This window comes from Bison bison, unplaced genomic scaffold, assembly GCF_000754665.1.
Source record: "Bison bison bison isolate TAMUID 2011002044 unplaced genomic scaffold, Bison_UMD1.0 scf7180017864527, whole genome shotgun sequence".
Classification (NCBI taxonomy): Eukaryota; Metazoa; Chordata; class Mammalia; order Artiodactyla; family Bovidae; genus Bison; species Bison bison.
Genome location: NW_011495078.1, coordinates 5,650,564 through 5,666,521, shown reverse-complemented (window position 1 = coordinate 5,666,521; position 15,958 = coordinate 5,650,564).

The following is a 15,958-nucleotide window of genomic DNA, read 5'->3' as shown; positions in this document are numbered from 1 at the left end:
GCTGGATGGCATCACTGACTCGATGGACGTGAGTCTCAGTGAACTCCGAGAGTTGGTGATGGACAGGGAGGCCTGCGATTCATGGGGTCGCAAAGAGTCAGACATGACTGAGCGACTGATCTCTGTGGATCACTAAAATAAACTTATGCATTGGATCTTCAGAATAATCCAGGGAAACTGATTAAAGGGTCATCTCCTTTTATTAGATATGCAAAAACTGAGGCGAAGTTATTTTTACCAAGACCACAGAGTAAGACCAGGTCCTCAAATTGACTTTCTTTCCACCCCTCTTTTCCCTTCTCTTTTCGTGATTGTTTCTGCAGAGGTCATCCTTTTTTTTTTTTTTTAACGGTCAGAGCCAGTCATTCATGAAAACTAGCGGAGGCGATGCAGACAGGGCACAACAGTGAGTTTCCTTGTGTGTGTGTTTCTAGTGAACATTGAGCTGGGATTCCAAAATCTGCAAGAAGCCAGAGGTTGCTTAATGACAGTTCTTTTACCCAGTCTCGAGGGGGGAGATGATGGTGGAACATGGAATGGGTCTGTTTTGGATGGACACTTGATCTTCTGGCCTCTGTTCTAGAGAAAAGAACGGGCTAGCAGCGTCCAGGAGGAAATACAGAGAAGATGGATCTGTATTACGGATCAAATGCAGTTTGGCAGACGGGTGTTTTGGCCAGTGACCACATCTGTTGCCATTAAAAAGTCCTCAACAAATCATGTACATCAGACATTTCAGATGAGTGGCTCAAAATTAGATTTATATGAAAACATTTTTTCACACATTGTGTTTCCAATTCATTACACATCCGGTATCGTTTTTCAAGTTCATTGGTTTGACAGTTGGCTAGCAAGAAAAATCTCAATCTTTCCCAAGAGTTGGCCCCAAAGATGAGGTGCCCCCCTCCCCGCTTACTCAGGACAGCTGGGTAGATGTTCCATGAATTCCATCACTGTCAGTGGGAAATCGGTGGTCACGACGCGCTCCCAGCAAGTGGATAGAAGTGAATTTCTCTCCTTCTCTCTGGAATATGCATGTTAATAGATTAAAGCAGGCAATTTGGCAATGATCCAGACAGAGAGGTGCAGAGGCAGCTGATGGCCCCCAACCTGCCCTCTTCATGTCTGGTGACTTGAAGGGACGCAGAGAAGGTTGCCAGCTCTGTCTTGGCTGCAAAAAGGGAGGAAAAAGTAACGGCGGACACCAACCGACACTCGGGGGCTGACACTGCTTTGGAGGCTTTACATGGATTACTGTCAAGGCATCTATGGGTCCTCCCCTTTAGAGAGAAATCCTGGTAATATCCAAATTCCTACATGCAATTCTCTAGGTAGACAGAGAACCAGTTGTATGAGGCTGTGTGGGCTACCGTCACAGCAGATGGTTTCAAGAGAAATTTTAGGAATTCATTTCTAATTAGAGGTTCATTACATGTCAGATGTCTGTCCAGGTTCAAAGTGCTGAATAGAATAATAAAAAGTTTAACAGCTTACTGTAGAGTAAACGACCACTTCAATCCTAGGAAATAGCATCAGAGTAAAATAAATAAGACTTCTGATGGAGGAATGTATTTCAAATAGAAGCAAAAGACCTACAGTCAGGGGGATTCTTGTTAAGTCACTTCAGTCGTGTCCAACTCTCTATGACCCCATGGACTGTATAGCCCTCCAGGCTCCTCTGTCCATGGGATTCTCCAGGCAAGAATACTGGAGTAGGCTGCCATGCCCTCCTCCAGGGGATCTTCCTGACCCAGGGATGGAACCTGCGTCTCTTACATCTCTTGGATTGGCAGGCAGATTCTCTACCACCAGCACCACCTCACCCGGACCCCAAAATATATAAGACTCTTGATGGAAGAATACTTTTCACATAAGAGAAAAAGACGCAAAGTCTGGGGATTCTAGCAAGCCTGAGGCTGGTGACCCAGGTCAGAGGATGTCTCTGGGAGCACGGAGGAAGGGCTGATGACATCCCATTAATTTCACAGCATCCTAAAGTCTCTGTGCTCAGAGACTCACTTTGGATAAACAAGCAGTGACTCTTGCAAGTCATTCCTAATCTGCTTAGGGGCCCGGAAGCTTCGATCTTATGGCAAGCCTTCCTAATTGAAGGGCAGTTGCTGCACCCTGGGGACTTCCCCAGTGGCTCAGCAGTGAAGAATCCACCTGCCAATACAAGAGATGCAGGTTTGATCCCTGGGTTGGGAAGATCCCCTGGATAAGGGAATGGCAAGCTACTCCAGAATTCTTGCCTGGGAAATCCTTATGGACAGAGGAGCCTGGTGGGCTACAGTCCATGGGGTCGCAAAGAGTCAGACAGGACTGAGCGACTGAACAGTAACTGCACAGTGTGGCTGGATGTTGGTGAGCACACACCCAGAGCCTGGATAAGCCCAGGCTGCATCTCATCCTGCAGAACGAGACCCCATAACATCTGAGACCCCAGGCAGATGGGCGCTTTCACACTTGTCTGTCCCTCCAGAGCCCTGCAGCAGAAAAGAATCCCCGGAGACAGCAGGAACCTGAAAACGTGGCTTCTGCAACCTGAGAGCAGCCTGGCACTGCCTCCCACACAGTCCTCATCGGAAACAGGAGCCCCACGAGCACTCTGCCAAAGCCTGCCTCCCCTCCCGCCTCCCACTCCCCCTGTGCCCCCATAATCCTGCAGCACCAGGCTCCAGGTTGCTCCTACCCACAGCATTCCCAGCCAAGACCCAGCCCTTTCATCTCCTGTGGATGAACTGTTCCTTGGTTTTGGCAGCTTAGCAAACTAGGTTCATATAATGCAGGAGGGGCTCCATCAGAACCACATTGAGTGTGTGGAGGACAAAGGCTAGCAGGAAAGAATCTGCTGACCAAGGCAGGAGATGTAAGAGACGTGGGTTTGATCCTTAGGTTGGGAAGATCCCCTGGAGAAGGAAATGCAACCCACTCCAGTATTATTGCCTGGAAAGTTTCATGGACAGAGGAGCTTGGCGGGCTGTAGTTCATGGGGTCACAAAGAGTTGGACACGACTGAGCAAATCATAATTAACGAATAACAAGGATGGTACTGTCTTCTATCCATACAGAGTCCCCTGGAGGAATCTGGCAGGCTACGGTCCATGGGACCGCAAAGAGTCGGACACGACTGAAGCAACTTAGCCATGGCCCACACTGACCCGTCTCTGTTACTGGAAGAAGACCTCCGGGGCCAAGATTGCCCAGGCTTGTTAGGAGATCTCTCTCCATGTAGGACACCACCGCCCAGATACTGACTCAGAAGAGACTGAGACATCCTCACCTCCATAAATCTCCGGAACAAAAGAAAGAACTTGAGAAACCTTCATTGCCTTCTGCTCCTTTGGTGGGAAAAATCATACGTGTAAGAACTAAATTAGGCAGGGTCAAGACTGAGTGAGGTGATTGCTGCTTTTTTAAATTTTTCCCCAGCTTCTATGTTAGAAACAAATTCCTCTGACGCTTGGCCATTTCTTTCTTTTGTTTCTCTGTGTGTATGCTGGCAAGGTTTTGTTTTTGTTGTGCTGAGAAGTTTCGAAGAAATGAAAAACTCTGGAATATCAGATTTTTAAGGTATAAAGTCTGGCACACGAGATGCCAAATGCTTTTGTTTTTGGTGCCACACTGTGCTTTGGGAATCTGTAATGACGTTCTCAGAGACTAGAAGAAAAGAGTAAACCAGAAGAAGGCTTTTAAAATTTCCGTTCAGTTCTTAGAGTCAGGCGGCCTTCCTAGGCGTCATCACTCTCTTGATTCTCCTTCCCAGGTACCTGGAGCCTTCATGCTGGTGTTCAGCTCCTTGAGGTCCCCTAAGTGGGGTCTGGGCTGTATGTTCAATCTTCTCCATGCCCATCCTGTTTTTCATGCTATGATCAAAGAGAGAGGAGGTGGTTAAGTACATTTACATCAGAGAAAAATTAACTGAGATGATTAATTTACCAGGGGAATCTATATCGATAGAAGACAGTGTCATCCTTATTATTAGTTAATTAAAATTGTGATGTGCTCAGTCATGTCTGACTCTTTGCGACCCCATGAACAGGGCTCCTCTGTCCATGGAATTCTCCTGGCAAGAATCCTGGAGTGGGTTGCCATTTCCTCCTCCAGGAGATCTTCCCGACCCAGGGATCGAAACTGCATTGCTGGCAGAGGGTTCTTTACCACGAACACCACCTGGGAAGTGATGAAATATCTCGACAGGAATTCGTGGAAAGGCAGAATCGTCCACAAGCATATCAGAGGATGAAGACGAGAGTCTTTTCCAGGGTTATGTATGGTTCTTCCTCCCATCATTTTATATTCCATTCCAACAAGAAAAGTCCCTGGCTTTTGCAAAAATCAAGCTCATAATTCTGGCAGTTTGGATTAGAAGACTTTATTAACCATTCTGCATTTATAGGAACTGATTAATACCACATAAAAAGCAAATCTTTATAAGAGTGGCACCCAAGCCTTCCAGTCAAATAAGAACATTAATACCTATTTCACCTCTTTTCAAATATTTCATTCCTACTCTATAGCTTTTCAAGCTATATAATTCAGCAGTGAAGTACAATTGGCTTAGGGAACAGTTTCCATACAGATATGTCTCTAACACACGCTGTACCAAAATGATAATAGTAAAGTGGATGGTATTTTAAGCTTTTATTATACACTTGCATTACATTGGGCTTGGCTGTCATATCAAAGGTATGAAGTATTAACTGCATTTATCATGCATTTTTCACACTGAATATTATTTCATAAGAAATCATATCACATTAGGGCAAACCAATGGTTTTTGCCCAACTGGTGTTCTATTTGGACATGCACTGAGATATTTATAAAGCCTCCTAGGAAGGGAAAACATAGCAGGTCTTAGAAAACTACAGTGTATCAGAGATTCCATCTCTGCTAACACCTTGGGTGGGCTGGCACGGAATACAAATTGAGCTATTAAATCCGGAAAGTTTTGAAGAAAATCCAGAATGAATTCTAGGTATTCAGACCGGCTTCAGATTGCTTTCAAAAATGAAGAATGAAGCATTTAAATAAGTTAAATATCATTTGATGAATGAACTGATGATGTAAATATTTCAAAAATGAAAAAAAAAGATCATAGAACTTATTTCCATGCAATACAACTCACTTGCTAATTTTAATTAACATTGTGTATACCAAAAGACATTGACCAATATAATCTATTATAGACTAATATAGTTTGTTATATTAAATAATATTGGGGTTCTTATAGACATTAGACAACAGACTCTAAAGTCTTATGGGCCAGAAAAAATATTCAAAGGTCAACAGTAGCAGAAAAGAAAAGAAAACTGATGGAAAATAGATTTATTTTTTCCAAGAGTTTCCTTTCCATTTGAGGAGGTGTGCTCAGCTGTGTGTTCAGTTCTTTGCAACACCATGGTTTGTAGAGTGCCAGGTTGCTCCTCTGTCCATGGGATTCTCCAGGCAAGAGTACTGGAGTGCGTCACAATTTCCTCCTCCAGGGGATCTTCCCGACACAGGTATCAAACCCAAGTCGCCTGCAGTTCCTGCATTTCAGGCAGATTTTTTACCTCTGAGCCACTGGGGAAGCCCGGGGAGATATGAAGGAGAAAAAAAAAAAATGTTGTTTGTTTCAGGACTTAGAAAAAAAAATCTCAGTTATGAGAGCACCATAATCATGCTACCATTAAAGAACATTTAAAATCTATTTCTGATACCTTTCTGACGGTGATTGGGCCTTTGGGAGCTGATGTTTGTTCTGCTCTTCTCTAGTCTGGTAACCAGTTGTGGAATTGAGATTAGAAGAGGTGACACCGGCTGTCACCCAGCCAGAGCACAAGAATGGGCTGGCCTCGCTGCAGATATAAAGGCGAGGAAGCTCATCCGGGATGCCTCCCTGGTGGCTCTGTTTTCTCTCAGCCCAGACAGACCCATAGATCCCACAACCAGCTCCTCCAATCGTCCACCACACCCTTCAACTTTGACTACCCGTCTCCTTGCTGCTAAATGCGGCTGAAGGATAAACTACCGTCCAGGCGCCTGTCCTGAAGGCTCAAGGAGGAACGCTTGCCAGCAGCAGCTTGGACACTTGCAGAACGAGAAAGGCTTTAGAACTGAGCTCAGAAGAAGGGCACACGCTCCCACCTGGACAGTTAGTGGGGTTTCCTGGGGGTGATTCCAGGATGGCAGTTCCCACTTCCGTCACACCAGTGGCACCTGACAAAGGCAGGCTCCACACACACTACACAACCACACTCAGAGAGCCCCCTACCCGAAACCTCCCGGGGGTAGTGGGGGAGACAGCAGCTTGCAGATCAGAGATGTCGAGGGCACAGGGCTCTGGTATCTGAGATTCCAGCCAAAAGGGGATTTTATATTTTTTTACATAGGAGGCTTCCACCTGTGATTTCCTTTGAACCGCAAAGGAAAATGATTGCAAACCAAACATCCTCTCAAGGCCTCAGAGGAAGAGTGGAGGACAGCGTCGTGCAGAGTGGAAACCTGGACCCTGCAGGCAAGCACTTCCGGGTGCATCTCAGGGCTGGCACACGTGAGCGTGTGGTTTCCAGGCGATGCTTCTGTAGAAGCGGCAAACTGCCCTCTGCCTCTGAGCAAAGAAATGAGTGCGAGTGGCTGAGGACAGGGACTCGGGCACCCACCAGCTCCCCAGCAAGTGAGGCCTCTCCTGGGCTGGACTGTGAGCTCAGCTTCAGAGCAGAAGGGGGGTAGCTCCAGAGATAGAGGGGGCACCCGTCTCTGATCCTTAGCACCCGCGCCTCGGGCAGATGTGTGTGTTAGTCACTCAGTTGTGCCCGACTCTTGGCGACCCCATGGACTGTAGCCCACTAGGCTCCTCTGTCCATGGAATTCTCCAGACAAGAACACTGGAGTGGATTGCCATTCCCTTCACCAGGGGATCTTCCCAACGCAGAGGTCGAACCTGGGTCTTTTGCATTGCAGGCAGATTCTTTCCTATCTGAGCCACCAGGTGCCCAGGCATTAAAACTTTTGTTCAGGTAAATGCTGTCTGGGGAAGTTATTTTTTTCTTGGCCAACCTACAAAGAAGAAAATCAGTTCAGTTCAGTTCAGTGGCTCAGTCGTGTCCGACTCTTTGCGACCCCATGAATCGCAGCACGCCAGGCCTCTCTGTCCATCACCATCTCCCGGAGTTCACTCAAACTCACGTCCATTGAGTCAGTGATGCCATCCAGTCATCTCATCTTCTGTCGTCCCCTTCTCCTCCTGCCCCCAATCCCTCCCAGCATCAGAGTCTTTTCCAGTGAGTCAACTCTTCGAATGAGGTGGCCAAAGAACTGGAGTTTCAGCTTCAGCATCATTCCTTCCAAAGAATACCCAGGACTGATCTTCTTTAGAATGAACTGGTTGGATCTCCTTGCAGTCCAAGGAACTCTCAAGAATCTTCTCCAACAGCACAGTTCAAAAGCATCAATTCTTCAGCGCTCAGCCTTCTTCACAGTCCAACTCTCGCATCCATTACATGACCACTGGAAAAACCATAGCCTTGACTAAATGGACCTTTGTTGGCAAAGTAATGTCTCTGTTTTTTAATATGCTATCTAGGTTGGTCATAATTTTTCTTCCAAGGAGTAAGTGTCTTTTAATTTCATGGCTGCAGTCACCATCTGCAGTGATTTTGGAGCCCCCAAAAATAAAGTCTGACACTGTTTCCACTGTTTCCCCATCTATTTCCCATGAAGTGATGGGACTGGATGCCATGATCTTGGTTTTCTGAATGTTGAGCTTTAAGCCAACTTTTTCACTCTCCACTTTCACTTTGATTAAGAGGCTTTTGAGTTCCTCTTCACTTTCTGCCATAAGGGTGGTGTCATCTGCATATCTGAGGTTATTGATATTTCTCCCGGCAATCATAATTCCAGCTTGTGCTTCTTCCAGCCCAGCGTTTCTCATGATGTACTCTCCATATAAAAGAAGAAAACCAAAGAAGAAAACCAGTGCATCTAATTCATGAATTAAGAAGTAGCTAAAACCTAACCCTTTGGCCAATGAACATTGTATATACACCTCACCTTCTTTATTTGTCAGTAGACATTAGGTTGCTTCCATGTTTGGCTATTGTAAATAGTGTTGCTATGAACACTGAGGTGCACATATCTTTTTGAACTAGTGTTTTTTTCCAGTTGTGTGCCCAGGAGTAGGATTACTAGTGGAGGAGGGCATGGCTACACACTCCAGTATTCTTGCCTGGAGAATCCCAGTGGACAGAGGAGACTGGCGGGCTACAGTCCATGGGGTCGCAAAGAGTTGGACACGACTGAGCGACTAAGCACAGCACAGGATTGCTAGATCAAATGGCAATTCTAGTTTTAGTTGTTTGAGAACCCTTCATACTGTTTTCTATCATGGCCGTACAAACGTGCATTCCCACCCAAAGTGTAGGACGGTTCCCTTTTCCACAGTGCTTCCCAGAATTTGTGCCATTTGTAAACTTTTTCATGACGGTCATTCTGTGACGTTGGTGTGAGCTTGTATCTCACCATAGTTTTGACTTTCTTTTTGCCTTTATTTCTACAACCTAATCAGGCAGATGGCTTTTGACACTTTTTATATTTATTTTTGGCTATCCCCTAAAGCTCTGAGTATTTTTGCTAGCTGTAGCAGGATCAAAACCACAAGGTGAATTCCGGTCCTCTTTGGTTATTGAATAGTTCAATAGTACATTAATTTTGTCAATAATATATCAATCTTAGCAAAGAAAAATATTTTTTCCGAATATTTTTTAGTGCCCTACTGACAATTATCTTTCTAAAGTCTTGTTATTTGTCAGCAGGTCTCAGGTCAATTTGGAAATAGGTGAGTTTCCAACTCGTTTCTCTTACGAAGTGGTTTTCTCACGGCACATTCCTTGGCTTTGATGTAAGAGGACTTTGAAGCCAGAATAAATATCTTCCTGATAATGGTGCTGAGCTCCATTCCCACCCGAATAGAAATTTCAGAATATTTGAGCCAAAGGTCCCCAACTTTTCTGCAAGCAGTTTGGACACAAGATCATTAAATCGTAAAACAAGCCTCAACAAAAACGATGTATTTTGTTTGCTTCCCCGACCAGGCTGTTCATTGGCCTTCACTCAGTTCCAGCATAAACACTTGAGTCACAGGGATTCTGTGGGCGTGTCACATGGCTCTTTATCCCGCCGCCTCCACGGTCCCATGCCTTCTTTGTTCTAGCCAGAACGCCCACCATCAGCGTGTGTCTAACCTCAGAATGCATGCACAGCAGAGGTCTGGGGGTAAGTCCTTTATAAGCTCCATGCCTGTCATCCTGAAGTCATCAGCCTAAGGAGGACCGTGAGCTTACTCACAGTGTAATTAAGTGGCCATGTCAGGGGGTCAGGCAGCATCATCTTCTCTGGCCAAAACCACTTAGAATCCTCGTGTGGCGATTTATGATAGTGCTGCCTGGCCAACTACCAGAAAACCAGCTATCTTAACTCATCCAGGCCACACTCTGAAAAGCTTGTCTCTGTCTTTTTAACAGCATCTCTTCATTTGTGGAGTATCACATGCCTTCAGGAAGCACCTCACCAATGACATTGGTTGAAATTACTGAGGCTGGCTCTCCTGTGATGTCCAGGAATTGTGGCTTTCTCCATAACCCTCTTGGTGTGACTTTAACTACAACCCGTGATGGAGTGACTGGGCTTCCCAGGTGGCACTAGTGGTAAAAAAAAATCTACCTGCCAGTGCACGAGATGCAAGAGATGTGGGTTCAGTCTCCGGGTTGGGAAGCTCCCCTGGAGGAAGGCGTGGAAACCCACTCCAGTTTTCTTGCCCGGAAAATTCCATGGACACAAGAGCCTGGAGGATTACAATTCATGGGGCTGCAAAGAGTCAGACATGACTGAGCGAGCAAGCGTGATGGAGTGACTACTGAAAACACAGCAACATCAGGCCATATTTCAATTATCTATGTATGCTTAGCAAGAGCCTTTAAGCAATTGACATGTTCTTATTAAACCAGATGAAAAACTGGTTTTACCTAGGCACTCCACAGGGAAAGCCTCCTCCTGAATTTCCTTGCAGATCACTTCTGAAAGGGAGATAAAGACAAAGAATTGCTGTAGTCTTGTAACCTAAAACCCATAAAACCTCTCATTTGTATTCCTATACAGCCATAACTAGATGGGATCTTATCTTTGGCTGATTGACTTTCAGTAGTCCACTTAAGTATTTAGATTCAAGGCAGTGATTGAAAAAACATTTTATTAATGAGAATAAAATTAGTGAGCTAAAATATGAATAAAAACATAACAAAAGTAAGTCAACCCCAGAGTATCCAGACTGGATCAGCTCTCCTGACACCTTGACTTAAGCCTCATCAAATTTATTTTGGACTTTTAGCTGCCAAAACTGTAAGAAAATAAATGTGTATGGCTTTAAGTGACATTTGTCATAACTTGTTACATCAACAAAAGGAAGTCAGTTCACATTCCTCTGCCCAATAAGTTATTCATGAAAGCTTGCTTTAATTTGCTACCTTGTCAACACTTAATATTGTCTCTTTTTCCCCGCTAGCCATTCTTGTGAGTATATATTTCACTGTAGACTTATTGTGCATTTTCCTGATTAAGAATGAAATTTAACAATGCTTATTACACATTTAATGGCCAATTCGACTTCCTCTTTTATGAGATGGTCACTTGTGCTTTTTCAGTTCAGTTTAGTTCAGTTCAGTCACTCAGTCATGTCCGACTCTGCGAACCCATGAATCACAGCACGGCAGGCCTCCCTGTCCATCACCAGCTCCCGGAAGTCAGTCAAACTCATGTCCATTGAGTCAGTGATGCCATCCAGCCATCTCATCCTCTGTCATCCCCTTCTCCTCCTGCCCCCAATCCCTCCCAGCATCAGAGTCTTTTCCAATGAGTCAGCTCTTTGCATGAGGTGGCTTCTTCACAGTCCAACTCTCACATCCATACATGACCACTGGAAAACCATAGCTTTGATTAGATGGACCTTTGTTGGCAAAGTAATATCTCTGCTTTTCAATATACTATCTAGGTTGGTCCTAACTTTCCTTCCAAGGAGTAAGTGTCTTTTAATTTCATGGCTGCAGTCACCATCTGCAGTGATTTTGGAGCCCAGAAAAATAAAGTCTGACACTGTTTCCACTGTTTCCCCATCTATTTCCCATGAAGTGATGGGACCAGATGCCATGATTTTAGTTTTCTGAATGTTGAGCTTTAAGCCAACTTTTTCACTCTCCACTTTCACTTTCATCAAGAGGCTCTTTAGTTCCTCTTCACTTTGTGCCATAAGGATGGTGTCATCTGCATATCTGAGGTTATTGATATGTCTCCCATTGTTAAAAAACTATCTTTTCTCATTGATTGATTTTTCTCATAGGTGTGTTTGTATGCTCAGCTCTGAGTCGTGTCCAACTCTTTAAATCCCCATGGACCAGAGCCCACCAGGCTCCTCTGTCCATGAGATTCTCCAGGCAAGAATACTGGAGTGGGTTGCCATGCCCTCCTCCAGGGGATCTTCCTGACCCAGAGACTGAACTCGCATCTCCTACATTGCAGGCAGATTCCTTACTGCTGGGTCATCAAGGAAGCCCTTTTCTCAGAGGTAAGATTTGCCATTTCTATACATTAACCTTTCTTGGATATATAAATACGGATGTGGATTTAAATCTGGATATTGATACAGATACAGACTTAGCTCTCATTGCACAGCTAATTACTCTCATACATTTCGAGGAGCAGAACTTAACTCTGATGTAGTCATTTTTTATCCAGCTGCCCCTTAGTGATTATGAAAATTAATAAGTTAGTCTCCTTCCTTGAGATCATGAAGATATGCTTTTATATTCTGAGAGTTTTAGTGATTTTATTACATATATGCTTCTCATACAGCTGGAATTGAACTTGACTAGATTGTCAGATATGTCAATTTCATCTTCATACAAATACTCAATTCTCTCATCACTATTGGTTGAAAATCCAGTTGCCTTCTACTTCTGCAGCACTGTTTCTATTTCTTCCATTAACCTAATTATGTATCCCTGCCTCTACACTGCATTGCCTTTATTACTACAGTTTTATAATAATTTCGATATTTGCTAACCTGAGTCCTCCCACTTGGTTCTGCTATTTCTTGAATACCTTAGCTGTTCTTAGCCTTTTGCAATTTTCTGTAAATTTTTAATTTAGCTTATTAAATTCTGCCATAAACTTATTTAGATTTTCATTGGATTACCCTGACTGTGTATTTCAGTTTGAGAAATTTGATGTCTTTAAGACTGCCTCTTGATAAACCTATATGCAAGTCAAGAAGCAACAGTTAGAACTGGACATGGAACAACAGACTGGTTCCAAATAGGAAAAGGAGTACGTCAAGGCTGTATATTGTCACCCTGCTTATTTAACTTATATGCAGAGTACATCATGAGAAACGCTGGACTGGAAGAAGCACAAGCTGGAATCAAGATTGCTGGGAGAAATATCAATAACCTCAGATATGCAGATGACACCACCCTTATGGCAGAAAGTGAAGAGGAACTACAAAAGCCTCTTAATCAAAGTGAAAGTGGAGAGTGAAAAAGTTGGCTTAAAGCTCAACATTCAGAAAACGAAGATCATGGCATCCAGTCCCATCACTTCATGGGCAATAGATGGGGAAACAGTGGAAACAGTGTCAGACTTTATTTTTGGGGGCGCCAAAATCACTGCAGATGGTGACTGCAGCCATGAAATTAGAAGACACTTACTCCTTGGAAGGAAAGTTATGACCAACCTAGATAACATATTGAAAAGCAGAGACATTACTTTGCCAACAAAGGTCCATCTAGTAGACTATGGTTTTTCCTGTGGTCATGTATGGATGTGAGAGTTGGACTGTGAAGAAAGCTGAGAGCTGAAGAATTGATGCTTTTGAACTGTGGTGTTGGAGAAGACTCTTGAGAGTCCCTTGGACTGCAAGGAGATCCAATCAGTCCATTCTGAAGGAGATCAGCCCTGAGATTTCTTTAGAAGGAATGATGCTAAAGCTGAAACTCCAGTACTTTGGCCACCTGATGCGAAGAGTTGACTCATTGGAAAAGGCCCTGATGCTGGGAGGGATTGATGGCAGGAGGAGAAGGGGACGACAGAAGATGAGATGGCTGGATGGCATCACGGACTCGATGGACATGTGTCTGAGTGAACTCCGGGAGTTGGTGATGGACAGGGAGGCCTGGCCTGCTGCGATTCATGGGGTCGCAGAGTCGGACACAACTGAGTGGCTGAACTGAACTGAACTGAACTGAAGACACTGAGCCTATCCAACTTATATAGATATGGACTATATTTCCATGCACTTAAGCCATTGTTAATGGCTGCCAGTGAGGCTTAATAATTTATTTTATAACTACTCTTATTGTAGCAACTTTCAATTCCATTGTTGTATCTCTTCCTTTATGATATGTATCTGGGAACTACAGCAAATGATGCCTTTGTTTTGAAAAATCAGTAGCATTCATTGACATTTTACAGGTATTTGAATAAAATTCTGTAATTGTATGCTGAATTTTAAATAGTAAATTCCTGCCATAAAGCTTGTAGTGGGTTCCAGATCTGCAATCACATCAAAGTCAGGTTGTTATTTAGTTGCTAAGTTGTGTCAGACTCTTCTGAGACCCCATGAGCCTGGCTGGCCCACCAGGCTCCTGGGTCCATGAGATTCTCCAGGCAAGACTATTGGGCTGGGTTGCCATTTTCTCCTCCTGGGGATCTTCCTGACCCAGGGATTGAACCAGTGTCTCCTGCATTGAAGGCAGATTCTTTACCCCTGTGTCACCTATTGTGAGGTTAATCAAGTGACTGATGGAGCTTGAAAAGCCAGCAGTTCTGAAAGTCAAAGGCCAGAGGACTGGAAGCCAGTTGTCTGTTAAATTTTATATGAATTTGCTTTAGTGCTGGGACTCACTGTATCAAAGAAACACTGCAAAAGTTTTCATAGACCAAGTAATAAATGGCCATCAGTTTACATAAACTCAAGCAAAATAAACTCGCGATTTTGAATTCTAATTTTCACACATAGCTAAAGAAATGTAAACTTCAAAAATAACAAAATTCCATTTTTTTCACCTGACAATGATAAATAGTGGCAAGAGTGTAGAAAAACAAACTTTCTCAAACACTGCTGGAGTTTTGTAAATTGGTATAAACTTTCTAAAGAGCAATTTAGCAATTCCTATCAAAAAGTAAAATGCTTGTACCTAATGTCCCAACAATTCTACTATTGGAATGTTAAACCTTTGATAGAGTTCCACATATGCACAAAGAATGTGAATGAAGCAGTTCAGTGCCGCCAAAATGTTCAATTTCCCTAAGTAACCATCAGTCAAAAGATACAGGTCATTATACGTCCATGGGAGGCACGTTACTTCCTTAAGAGTAAGGCAGACGTAAAAAGCAATGAGCACAGTGTGTTCCCATGCGTGTGTGCTCAGTCCCTTGGTCATGGCCGACTCTGTCATGTGTGCTCAGTCCCTTGGTCATGGCCGACTCTGTCGTGTGTGCTCAGTCCCTTGGTCATGGCCGACTCTGTCGTGTGTGCTCAGTCCCTTGGTCATGTCCGACTCTGTGTGACCCCATGGACTGTAGGCCACCAGGCTCCCCTGGCCTTGGGATTTCCCAGGCAAGAATACTGGGGTGGGTTGCCATGTCCTCCCCTGGGGGATCTACCCCACCCAGGGACTGAACCCATGTCTCCTGCAGCTCCTGCATTGGCAGGTGAATTCTTCACCACTGGCCCCCTGGGAGGACCTCCTCCATGTTCCCATGAGTATTTTTTAAATAGTAGGGTTCTCCAGGGCGGGGTGGCAGGGGGAACAATAGGATGGATGGACCGACAGATGGACAGGAATCCATGTATATTCATGGGAATTTTCTGTAATAAAATGCTAGAAGCTGTTAAGAGTTGGCTTAACCTAAATATTATTCAAAATAATTCATATTTATAATTTGGTGTTTTAATCGCTGAGTTATGTCTGACTCTTATGACCCCATGGACTGTAGTCCACCTAGCTCCTCTGCCCATGGCATTCTCCAGGCAAGAATACTGGAGTGGGTTATCATTCCCTTCTCCAGGGGACCTTCTCAACTCAGGAATGGAACCCAGGTCTCCTGCATTGCAGGCAGATTCTTTACTGACTGAGTCACCAAGAAAGCCCAAATACATACTCCTTGGGGTATGTATTTGCCAACACTTGGCATACCCAGATATTTAAAAATTTTTGTCAATCTGATGGTATGACGGATTTTAATTTGTGTTATGTATATACAGAGATCAAATTGCCAACATCCATTGGATCATAGAAAAAACAAGAAAGTTCCAGGAAAGTATCTACTTCTGCTTTACTGGCTATGCCAAAGCCTTTGACTGTGTGGATCACAACAAACTCTGGAAAATTCTTAAAGAGATGGAAATACCAGACCGCCTTACCCACCTCCTGAGAAATCTATATGCAGGTAGGAAGCAATAGTTAGAACGGGACATGGAACAACAGACTGGTTCCAAATCAGGAAAGGAATACATCAAGGCTGTACATTGCTACCCTGCTTATTTAACTTATGTGCAGAGTACATCATGTGGAATGTTGGGCTGGATGAAGCAAAAGCTGGAATCAAAACTGCCAGAAGAAATATCAAAACCTCAGTTACGCGGATAACACTACTCTTATGGCAGAAAGCAAAGAAGAATTAAAGAGCCTCTTGATGAAAGTAAGAGAGGAGAGCGAAAAAGTTGGCTTTAAACTCAACATTCAAAAAACTGAGATCATGGCATCTGGTCCCATCACTTCATGGCAAACAGATGGGGAAACAATGGAGACAGTGACAGACTTTATTTTGGGGGGCTCCAAAATCACTGCAGATGGTGACTGCAGCCATGAAATTAAAAGACACTTGCTCCTTGGAAGAAAAGCTATGATCAAGTTAGACAGCATAT